The sequence below is a fragment of the Herpailurus yagouaroundi genome, unplaced genomic scaffold (genome assembly GCF_014898765.1).
Source record: "Herpailurus yagouaroundi ecotype Mexico unplaced genomic scaffold, PumYag 28, whole genome shotgun sequence".
NCBI classification, from domain to species: Eukaryota; Metazoa; Chordata; class Mammalia; order Carnivora; family Felidae; genus Herpailurus; species Herpailurus yagouaroundi.
The window spans coordinates 87,920,162-87,932,783 of record NW_024412376.1 but is presented as its reverse complement, the minus strand read 5'-3'; positions in this window follow the sequence as shown (position 1 = coordinate 87,932,783).

Below are 12,622 nucleotides of genomic sequence, written 5' to 3'. Positions count from 1 at the left end.
AAAAAATAATTCAGGAATACTAGGATGAAATACTTCTACTTTATTTTACCTATAAAAATGGGTATATATCATTTTATACTCTGTGTTATGAAAAGTTATACCTGAATTAAGTTTTGTAAAACATATCTGTCATCAGGAATTTTCTTGATTTCTGAAAATGAGTTTCTTCTATCACTTTATCTTTAAATTTCTTTTTTTTTTTTAATTTTTTTTTCAACGTTTATTTATTTTTTTGGGACAGAGAGAGACAGAGCATGAACGGGGGAGGAGCAGAGAGAGAGGGAGACACAGAATCGGAAACAGGCTCCAGGCTCTGAGCCATCAGCCCAGAGCCTGATGCGGGGCTCGAACTCACGGAGCGCGAGATCGTGACCTGGCTGAAGTCGGACGCTTAACCGACTGCGCCACCCAGGCGCCCCTAAATTTCTATTATTCTTCTGTAGTTAATAATTTATATAAATCAATGCATCCTTTATTAAGTACACTAAATGAAAGAAATTTGTTTTGTTTCAAAACAAGAATAATTCCCTTCTCAATTTGTAAGTGCTAATTTTGCTATAATAAATTACTTAATGTGGGAAGCCACAATTATTCTACAAATATTGTGTAGAGTGAACATTTTAATTTTCATCTTGAAATAGATCCCTCTTAATTTCTTAAGGAATATGTGAACTTTAAAAGAACAAAATGGGATTACTCTTCATGAATTAATTTTACTACTATTAAGTTTCTGTTATTACAGAGCTTATAAAACTGCCTAGCATACATTTTATGAGCTTCAATTGGTAGCATAAAATAAATTAATTTTAAGAAAAAATCTACTTAAATCAGACTCTGAAAACATGACAATATTAAGAAAATATAAAAAACACTTTAAAAAAGGTTATATACTTGTTAAAGATAATTTTCTAAAAAGAATGAGAAAAAATAATTTAAAATGGAGAATGCTAGTGTAGCAGATTATAAATTTTTCAATTATTTACTCTTAAAAATATTCTCAGTTTGAATAACATCCTGGGAAACAATCACACTGAACATAAAATATTTTCTCTATATGTAGAAATTTAAATTTAAAGAAAGACTTGAGTTATTGAGAGACATAGGAATCTATTATTTTGGAAATTTCTCTCATTTCACTTTGGAAGTTTTTCATAGTGTTCTGAAACTTTTACTTAGAATCATTATTATCAACAACATATTTATAATGTGCCAATAAATAACAGAAAATGCAATTGTATATATATATTTTAGAAATAATGCATGTTTATACATCCAAAGTGATTATTAGCTAAAAATAAAATGATTGTAAATGTCAGCTAGAAGTAGGCAATTACTGATGAGGGACTCCCGACTTAGGAGATATTAATATTTTAAAGTAACATGTATTCCTTACTCCTATTTTTAATTTACTCCAACTTTAAATCTTAGGTTTCATGCTTAGTCTTTGTCAGCCTATGACAGAGTTCAAAAATGCAGACTCCCTTTTGATTAACAATCTATACTTAGAGAATTTAATTATTTTTCTTATTTGATCAATTGGTCAACCACATATGACTTCTGGCAACATGGGATAGATTTTTTCGTATGTCTACACCTATGCTATCTAGACACATTCACCTAAATTAAGTGTAAGGATGTTTTATCAAAAGTGGTTGTAAAAAATAAAAATGCATCTACGTGGTAGGAAACAATGAACCATTCACAAAGTCTTTTAAGTGATTTGAGTTTTAAAAGAAATAATAACTTACTATTTATCTATAATTTTCAATAGAAAATGTGTGGTATATTTATCTTAATTTTCATCTTTCTTTCCTATATATGATATAACATCTTAAAATTATTATTCAGAGGATGTTGCATTGATATCACGTGGAGAGTGGATGTCAGCTAAACTCTTTCTTCGTGGGGATATAAGAGGGAAGATTATTCATTTTGTAACAAAAATCGCCAAAATTTCAGAAAGCAAAGTTACTTCTAGAGTCAAATGAGATCAAATTCAGGGTAGGGAGGGGGGAGGGCTCCACCTCCAGTACACATAGTAAGAGGATGCATTATTAGGAGGGAATTCAAATGAAGTTCTAAACTCCTTAAAGAGGCCTGCATTTTCTTTACACAATGTGTCAGTGTTTTTGAATAATTTCAGTGACGAAATGCATTCTTCCATTCCTAAAAACTTTTTAAAAATGTTTTATTTATTTACTTTTAAGAGAGAGAGAGAGAGAGAGGGAGGGAGAGAGAGAGAGAGAGAGAAAGAGAGAGAGAGAGAGAGAACAAGAGAACAACCAGGGGAGGGGCAGAAAGAGAGGGAAGTAGACACAGAATCCCAAGCAGGCTCCAGGCTCCAAGCCATCAGCGCAGCAGCAAAACATACTGAACAATGGCACTGAAGATGGGCGGTCAAAAGGCAGGGTTGCAATATTCTAAGACTTTGGATTGTTATGAAATAGTTTAGTTGTAAGTAACTTTACACACTGTTAGATTTACCTGTTAAAATATGTACAGGTTAAACTATGTCACACTTGTGAGCACACACAGAGAAATTGAATGTTTGAATTCCAAATGAGTAGAAGTCAAAACAAATGGGAGTATTTATAAAATGAATCAGTACAGTAGTATCCTAGGTCAGCCATCTTCCATAGGTATTGTACTGGAAATTGGAAATTATGGTGCTATTGTCATTGTTTATTGTAATATGCTATTGGAATTTACTGCCAATTGGCCAGGGTTACAAATGTCCTGCAGTTTTACAGTGTACTGGACAATTCCATGTAATAAAGCATTGTCTAACCCAGAATGACAAGAGACTTTCCATTAAGAAACATTATACAGTTATATTATCTGGCTTTCCTTAGGGAAGCAAACATGACAAAAATTTGTTAATCTTGTCTGAGGCTTATATTGTTGTATGCCATTCTGCGTAACTTGATCTATTTTTTTGAAACATAATTTTCATTAATCGTTTTAAGCTCACTGAAGTGTCTTATTGAAATTTGTGTGGATAATAAATTACATAATAGAATCCACACTGGAATGAGCCCTTAATTACAGATTTCTACTCTATGTATTTTACCATACTGTTTCTTTCTTTTTCCACCAATTCCTAATATTTTCTCCTGTGCTGAAATTTTGGACATAATTAGAGCACATATTTGAAAACTTTCTTAGCTTAACATTTTCACCTGCAGGTTAAATTAATAAGACCGTTTATTCTTAAATACCAAGACTTTTTTCCTCCCTAAACATTATTTTTTCTTTTCCTTTTCACCTTCTTGAAGTTCTAAATTTTGTAAAATCTTATAAGTCATATTGATTATCTAGTTTTCCCTATGTTCTACCATGTGACCCAGATCTAAAAATACATTTTATAAGAAAGGCAGTTTGCGAAGGGTTTACAGATACAGAGATACAGATCTTGTTTCTTTTATTTTTTTAATTTTATTTTTTTATTTTTTAAAATTTACATCCAAATTAGTTAGCATATAGGGCAAAAATGATTTCAGGAGTAGATTCCTTAACGCCCCTTACCCATTTAGTCCATGCCCCCTCCAACAACCCCTCCAGTAACCCTCTGTTTGTTCTCATATTTAAGGGCCTCTTATGTTTTGTCCCCCTGTCTGTTTTTATATTATTTTTGCTTCCCTTCCCTTATGTTCATCTGTTCTGTGTCTTAAAGTCCTCATATGAGTGAAGTCATATGATTTTTGTCTTTCTCTGACTAATTTCATTTAGCATAATACCCTCCAGTTCCATCCACGTAGTTGCAAATGGCAAGATTTCATCCTTTTTTGATTGCTGAGTAATACTCCATTGTATATATATATACCACATTTTCTTTATCCATTCATCCATCGATGGACATTTGGGCTTTTTCCATACTTTGGCTCTTGTTGATAGTTACAGATCTTATTTCTCATCAAGATAGTTTAATATAATGGAAAGTTTGAAAGGGAGGTAAAGTTAATGCACTTGACTTTATTATAGAGTATTAAAACAGCTCATAAATAAAATGTTTTAGATAGAGCATGAGAATGGGAGAATCTTGAAAGGAGGGAGAATTAAGTCATGGAAGATAGTCTATTGGAAGAAATAGTATCTTTTTAAAAAGTAGGAGAGTGCAAGGTATCCCATTTCAATGTTTTGTCCAGAATATTGTTGGGAAAGTGACTGTTTAACTACACTGTGGAAGGCCCTGGTTATTGGGGAAATGAGTATTAGTTCAGTAGGTAAGAGGAACAGATGAAAAGCTTTAACCTGTGTGTGGGGGTGGGAAGTGCAGAGGACATATTCAAACCTGCAATGTGGGGAGATTGACTTAAAAGTTTTATGTCAAAGATCGTCATGATCTGTGATTCATTGTGAATTCACAGATGGAAGCACTAACACATTACACACTGTTTGTTTGTTTATGCCATAGATACTCGAAAGATGTTGAATGGAGGGACAAAGGAAGCCCTTTTTTGCCGAACATTTACTGACTATCTACACTAAGCAGAGGATTTGCTGAGTTTTAGAAACACAGTCAAATGGAACTACCCATTCATTTTACTGACTCCCCTCTTGCTTGATGACAGATGTGTCCCATGGAATTCAAGTTGGTGCCAAATGGAAGACCCTTCTGAAGCCAAACCATTTTTGTGACTATCTTGTTACCTGTTGTCTTCCACCTGTTGTTAGGTGGTCTCTTTTAGCCTATAACTAAAGAGCCTTGAGATCATCCTTCTTTGCTCAGGCCCAGCCTGCTACCAAATGTGCTCTAACTACTTACCTAGGTAAGTACATCTCCTTCCCCAACTCCATCATTTGTGTGACAGGAATTCACTTACATTTGTGAAGTAAACATAAAAATCATTTATAATATTATTAAGTGCTTAGGCTTTAGAAACTTCCGAGGAAAACTTTTTTTTTTTAATCAAGATGGTTTATATATATATCTATATATGTATATATGTAAATTTATAATCTACTACATACAATATACATAACACACAATACATAATTAATCTATTATGTATATACAACAAAAATAGTAAGAGGGCTATATTTATCAAGCCCACCTAGCTTGCTGAACAGAAAACCCATTTGTCTGATATTTGTTCACTTCAAGCAGTTCTGATGTTGTGACTTTAAATTTGTGAACTGCTAATTGATTTTTGGTAGAATGCTTCTTTATAGAAAATAAAAAACAGAGATCCAAAGTACTTCCTTTCCTCTCATACTTTAGAAATTTTCAGCATTATTAGGTGGAAAGGTGACTTTACTATTGCTTTTTTTATTACTAGTGTGTTTTCTTCCCTATGGTCGCTTCTGGACAAATTTGACAAAGGACCAGAAAACAAGTTGTCCCTAGAGATATAAACCCAAGAGGAGCCCTGTGACATATTTCAAAATATGTGTGATGTGAATTAAAAAAAAATAAATAGAAAAATATAAAAAAGTTAAAACATTCCTTCCTGACTTGGCCCATTCCTCTGCTTGATTGGTCAGGAATGATGATGTGATTCATCATTTTCAATTCAGCTGTTGGGATTAAAACTTCCAGAAATGCTGGCAGGATGGAGAGGATGCTTCTCCTTTGTCTTCTCTTAAACTCAGTCATGGCTAATTTAGTTGTGGTGGAAGGCTTGAACATGAAATTCTAAGGCAACATTCCTTTATACAAATTGTACTTTTTTTTTTCTTCCAGATGTCAAAACTGATAAAATAAACCATCATCAATTGACAATGATAAAATTATGAAGAAGCATTACACATGTAACATAAAATCATGCTTGCTCCAAAATAGCTGACTTCCTCAGGAAGACTGTTTTTGATTAGAACAAAGAAAATACACCAGGACTTTGCCATTTAGAAACAACCATCATGTTTTCTTCCTCCTCCCCCACTCCCTCCTCCTCCTCCCTCCTTCTTCCTACCCCCACCCTTTTTTATAGAGGAGATGATTATATCATGTATGCACTGCTGTTATGATCTGAAATATTAAATCTCCAACTTCCAAATTTTCTTTTAGTTTACTATCCCCTGAGCTTGAATTTATGTCTTTGATCAGTATGAAAACGCCTGCTGTCATCCTGGGCAACATCAGTTTTAGCCTGGAGGCTCCTGTATCAACTTTTCAAGGACATTTGAATTTCAAGCTCTAACTATCCAAAATGGGTGGAACATAGGGTAACCTACAGGTGAAAGATAGAGCACAGAAAGTATTACAAGGCTTTTCTGGGAGATGTAAAAAGACTCAAATAATGAAGAGGGTAGAATGGTTCTTGGATGGCAAGGCAAAGTATCATAAAGAAATTTGTTTTTCTAAAATGAATTATGGAGTGAAATAAACTTTCTTCATAATTTAACAAAATTGTTCTTTTTTTTTAAGTTTTTTTTAACGTTTATTTTACTTTTGAGACAGAAAGATACAGAGAGAGACAGAGAGAGACAGAGCATGAATGGGGGAGGGTCAGAGAGAGAGAGGGAGACACAGAATCTGAAACAGGCTCCAGGCTCTGAGCTGTCAGCACAGAGCCCGATGAGGGGCTTAAACTCACGAACTGTGAGATCGTGACCTGAGCCGAAGTCGGACGCTTAACCGACTGAGCCACCCAGGCGCCCCAACAAAATTGTTCTTAAGTTCTCATTGAATAAAGACAAATTGAGGGGAAATTGGAGAAAAATTTAAAAATAGAATAATAGCAACCCAGGGCCATATCCATTAGATATTAAAATGTAATATCTGAGCAGAATAAATAGTCTGAAATGAGACAAAAGCATCAGACATTTAACTATATGTAATTTAAAACAATAAAAGTAAATTCATTGATCAATAGATTTTTATGAAAAATCATCAGAAAAATTGGTTTAATATTTTAAACAAATAAATTAAGATCACATAGCAAACCATATCAAATTAAATTTCAGCTGGTTTGAAGTACTTAATGAATGCTATAAAGTCTAAGATCTTAGAAAAGATGTATATGCCCTTTCTGTCAGAAAGAAGGTTATTCTTAGTCTGAAATTAGTGGTAGCAGACATAAAAGAAATACAGATATGTTAAAGTAAATGATCCTGTAAGAAACTGTATTATAGCAAACTAAATTAAAAAGGCTAATTATAAATTAGCAAACATTATTAATAATAATTTTAAAAAGTACTATAGGTATATAGTTAATATTTTTATCATAAGAAAAATTATACAAATGTATTAATAACATATAAATGAAAAAGGGAATTAACCAATTTAAAACTAGTAACATACATAAAGTTAGAGAACTCAGAAAATTCTATTTTTTGTACTAGAAGTTAAATACATGGAAAGTTCAAAGGACAGTCTTTTTTTTTTTTAAGTAAAGCAGCCATTTAGAAAAGATTATGAAAAATATTGAACAGGTTGTGGTCAAAAAGATGTTTTCTTTTATTGCTGTTGGAATATAACTTGAGACAAACTTTTAGAAAAAGATTTGACTATATTTATCAAGTACAGTATCATAAAAGTAATAATGCCTGTGTAATTCTTTAAGAAAATAATCTAAATCATAAAAGATATTTATGTATAAAAGTGTTATAACAAGTTACCTATAATACCTAAATGAGAACAATACCAAGTTATGTTTAAGTAAGATATTTAGCAAGTAAAACTAAATTTATACACAGTTTATTATTAAACTGTGATGTAGATATTATTAAATATCTATATTATATTAAAAGAAAACATTCAAATTGCACATATAGGATGTCTCAGCTATATAAAGCAAGCATCAAATATGCACAAAAGAGAAATGAACCAACATTTAATAACTTATTTTCTTATATGCATACATGAGTATTCTCTAAATTTTCAGTAGTAAGCATATGGTTCTTTCACAATGGGACAATGTGATAATCTAAATGAATAGCAGAATGATGCATATGGATTATTTAATTGAAGTAAAAATACCCTAAATATATGTTTTTACACATAAGAATACTGAATTAATTCAAATTTTCAATTTTTCATTAATTATTATGTTTTATTGATTACAATAAAAACCAGTGAGTTTTTATATTGAATCAATTCAAGTTTTCAATTCTGTGCTATGTTTTATTGATTATAATTTAAAATCAGGTTTTTTTTTTATTGCTGCCTGCCCATATAATTCTAAATGTCACTTATATGACTATACAGATGAGATTAGGAATATTTTTCAACATTTTAGATGCAGGAATTCTATTGAATATTAACGCATAATTATAAAACTACTATTTAAAATTTCCATAAGCAGTAAAAGAGAAGGAAGATTGATGGAATCCAGAAAGAGTACATGCTTTGAATATTGTTTTTTATATATAACTATTTTAGCCTGATAGCTTGAAATGAAGATTGGGGTTAACCTTTAGGAGGTGTAGTATCAGTGTAATAGGAGTAAGGTACAAGGGAATTAAGTCAGGGAAGGAAGGGAAATCATGAAAGATGGTGCATTAGTGTGCTGGCCGCTACCTTTATTATTATTCTTTTCTTTAATTTTTTTTTAAATTATTTTTTGAGAGAGAGAGCATGAGCAAGGTAGTTGGAGAGAAAGAGGATTCAAAGCGGGCTCCCCGCTGACAGCACAGAGCCCAGTGCGGGGCTTGAACTCACCAACCCAGAGATCATGACCTGAGTGGAAGTCTGATGTTCAACCAACTGAGCCACCCAGGTGCCTTCTTCATTATTATTCTTTAAGACAAAGTCGATCACTTGGCAGATCTGTTGGCTTGGTTTCACCTCACTGAACATCTGTACACAGAAATCTACTTTGTTGTCCATCAGAGGAACAAAGCTCCAGTTTCCCAGTCGTCAAAGTTTTACCCACAGGAGGTGACATCTACATACCTCCTGAAACACACACACACACACACACACACACACACACACACACTTCCAGGTTGCATTATTTGGCCCCTGTGGTGGTTTCTTGGGGAACCCAACCTGTTATCTGATAGTGTGGGGCATCATTAAAGTTCAGAAGGAAGGAGCCCGAAACTGAGGACAAACGACTGGTTGGCCTGACTGTGCAGTGGCACTTAAATGTTATAGCAAGGCTTCATGGCCATAAGTGGAATAGGTGAGGCACAGCAGTAATTGAGGGGAGCAAGCAGGTGCAGGAAATAGTGATGCTAAGGAAATCTGAGGAAGTGTGTATGACTCATGTAATGGTTACCCCTCATATGTTCAATTGTGTTATAATCTCTTCTATTAAAAAACAAAAACTAAAGTTCAGACAGTAAAGAATTTAGTGATCATTCATTCTTCCTACCTACCATCCCTTTCTCTCTTTTATAGTCAACACTCTTGGAAGAATTACTCATAGTCACCATATTTTTTCTAAAATCTCAATTTTCTTCCAGCTGTTACTCAGGATGCTTATCATACCAATATTTACAATTTCCTTGGGAGTTCTGGTCAGTGGTTCCACCAGCCTTTCACTATTTCCCTATCTGGTTCTTACATTCCTCTTTTTCTTTTTCTTTCTTTTTTTTAACTTTTAATGTTTATTTTTGAGAGAAAGAGACAGAACGCGAGCAGCGGAGGGGCAGAGAGAGAGGGTGACACAGAATCCGAAGCAGGCTCCAGGCTCCAAGCTGTCAGCACAGAGCCCCACACAGGCTCGAACTTGCGAACCGTGAGATTACTGAAGTCAGACACTTCACTCAGACTGAGCCATTCAGGCGCCCCACATTCCTCTTTTTCAGCTCAGATCCCATCTTTAAAAATTTTTTTGGCATTGGGGTGCCTGGGTGACTCAGTGGGTTAAGCGTCCGACTTCAGCTCAGACCATGATCTCACAGTCTTTGAGTTTGAGCCCCGCATTGGGCTCTGTGCTGACAGCTCAGAGCCTGGAGCCTGTTTTGGATTCTGTGTCTCCCTCTCTCTCTCTCTCTCTGCCCCTCCCATGCTTGTGCTCTGTCTCTCTGTCTCAAAAATAAATAAACATTAAAAAAAATACTTTCTGGCGTCCCTCTCTGTTCTTATCTCTCAAGCATTTGGCAAAACTAATCATTCTCATTTTTCTTCATCATCTTCATTTTCCTGGCTTTGTCTATAATTTCCCCTGTTTTTTTTCCTCTAGCCTCACTAACGATTCTATTTCTGTTTTGGGGGGTCCTCTCCTCTGCTTCATTTCTAAAGGCTGACATGCTGCAGGGCTTTGTCCTAATGCACACAGCGAAGAGTGAATACTTTTTCTACATGAATCAACTCTGTCGCCTGCCTGTCTCGACTTTGCTTGTGACCATGTTCACCCTACCACATACTGTTATTTTGGTTGCTCAGAAATGCCAAGGTCTGGTCATTCTCAGGGATTATACACTAGCTGGTCCTTTATGACTGGAAATCTTTTCAGTCAGAAAAGATTTGGATCTAAATTTAAGGTATCATCAGGGAAGTCGTCTTCAACCACAAATCTCTACGATTCCCCAGTTTTAACCACATTTTCCTATTTGTTTTTCTTCTTGGCATGGAACAAAAAAAAGAATCTCATTCCCCTTTTATTGTTTCATTAGAGAAGAATCTTGCTCTCCCCACTGTAAGAGGATCTGTTGGGAACAGGGCCCTTATACATCTTGCTCACCAGAGTGCATGAAGGAGCCATAACAATGCTTACCTCATAATAGGCATACAATGAGTAGCTTTCAGTGAATAACACTAAAACAACATCGCTTTTGCTGATCAAATCATTTAATACTTATGTATATATCAGAGATGGTATAAAGGTGTAAGTGTTGTCTGATAGTCACTCCTATACTTTGAAGATGGATATTGACATTGTTTAATGTTTATTTATTTGGGGGGGGGCAGAGAGAGGGAGACAGAATCTGAAGCAGGCTCCAGGCTCCGAGCTGTCTGCACAGAGCCCTTAGGTGTGCTCAAACCTGACCTGAGCCAAAGTCGAATGATCAAGCAATTGAGCCACCCGGGTGCCCCAATTCTGACTTGTTTTAAAAAAGTATTTTGGCAATACACGCCAAACCCTTCAATACATTATGCTCCTTGATTAATTATAAATAATCACCAATTAATTAATTACTGATTGGCTCTAACAACGAAGGTATTTATCCCTCTAACAGTAATATTTTGTCTATGGGCAAAAAGTACACATACACTGAGCAATCATCTTGCACTTGCTTTGTAATATTGTCACTTATGTTTCAGTGATATTTAGTTGTGTTTTTATATTCACAGCTTTATTGAGGTACAATTGACAAACAAAAGTTGTATAAGGTATACTACTTGACATTTTTATACATGTACACATTGTGACATAACCGCCACAATCAAGCTATTACCTCACATAGTTACTATTTTCTTCATGTTTTGTGTGTCTGTGTGTGTGGTAAGAACACTTAAGATCTACTCTCTCAGCAAATTTCGAGAATGCAAAGTTGCAAAATAAAGTCACGTATTTGTACATTAGATGTCCAGAACTCACAACTGAAGCTTTGTACCCCTTGACCAATATCTCCCTTTTTCCTGTGTCACCAACCCCTGCCAACCACCTTTCCACTCTCTGCTTCTATGTGTTTCACCATTTAGATTCCACATAGAAGTGAAATCATGCAGTATTTGCTTTGTGTGTCTGACTCATTTCAGGTAGCACAATGCCCTGCAAGTTCTCGCATGTTGTTACAAATGGTAAGATTTCCTGCTTTTTTAAGGCTGAATAATGTGTGTGTGTGTGTGTGTGTGTGTGTGTGTGTGTGTGTATCACATTTTCTTTATCCATTCATCTTCATCAGTCAAAGGACATTTAGGTTGTTTCCATACCTTGGCTATTGTGAATAATGCTCAATGAGCATGGGAATGCACATTCCTTCTTCAAGATCCTGATTTCATTTTCTTTGGATATATACTCAGAGTGGGATAGTTAGATATGTTAGTTCTGTTTTTTAAAAAATTTTTGAAGAATTTCCATACTGTTTCCCCAAATAGCTGTACTAATTTAAATTCCCACCCGCAGTGTATAAGAGTTCCTTTTGCTTTTGAAAAATGTCATTCAGGTCCATTCCCTATTTTAAAAATCAAGTTATTTTTTAAATGTATTTATTTATTTTTGCCATTACAGTGGTAACAAGCCTTTTAGATTGGCATGGAAACAAAATATACAGTTTTGCTCATATAGATTAGGAGGATATTACAGATCACCACATAAGTAGTATGTTTACAAATATCAGAATCCATCAGACTGCCTAGCAAAGCACATTACATAAACTGCATTTTTAATATGATAGTTCCCTTTGTCCTTTTTCCAGTGTGTGGTGTGTATCTGCCTAAAAGGGTCTATTTTCATTTTATCTTTCAACATTCCTATTTGGTAGAATACAGTGAATATTGTGCGCACACCACAACTAAATAAATAGAATAAATTGAGCTTTAAAGGGAAATGCAAAAGGAAAATTTCCCTTGTAAACAATAAATTTTCACTAACCTAATAATATAAGACTGCCATGAATATACATTCTTTAGTAAAAAAAAGGACCTCAGACACTTGTACGATTCAAGTGATATGTACTGGGCACACCAACACAGGTATGCTGTGATGCTTTGGATAAGTTACATTATATTTCTTGTGGATATACAGGTAATGCTAAAACCAGTAACAAGTAAAAATGGTTGTTAGAA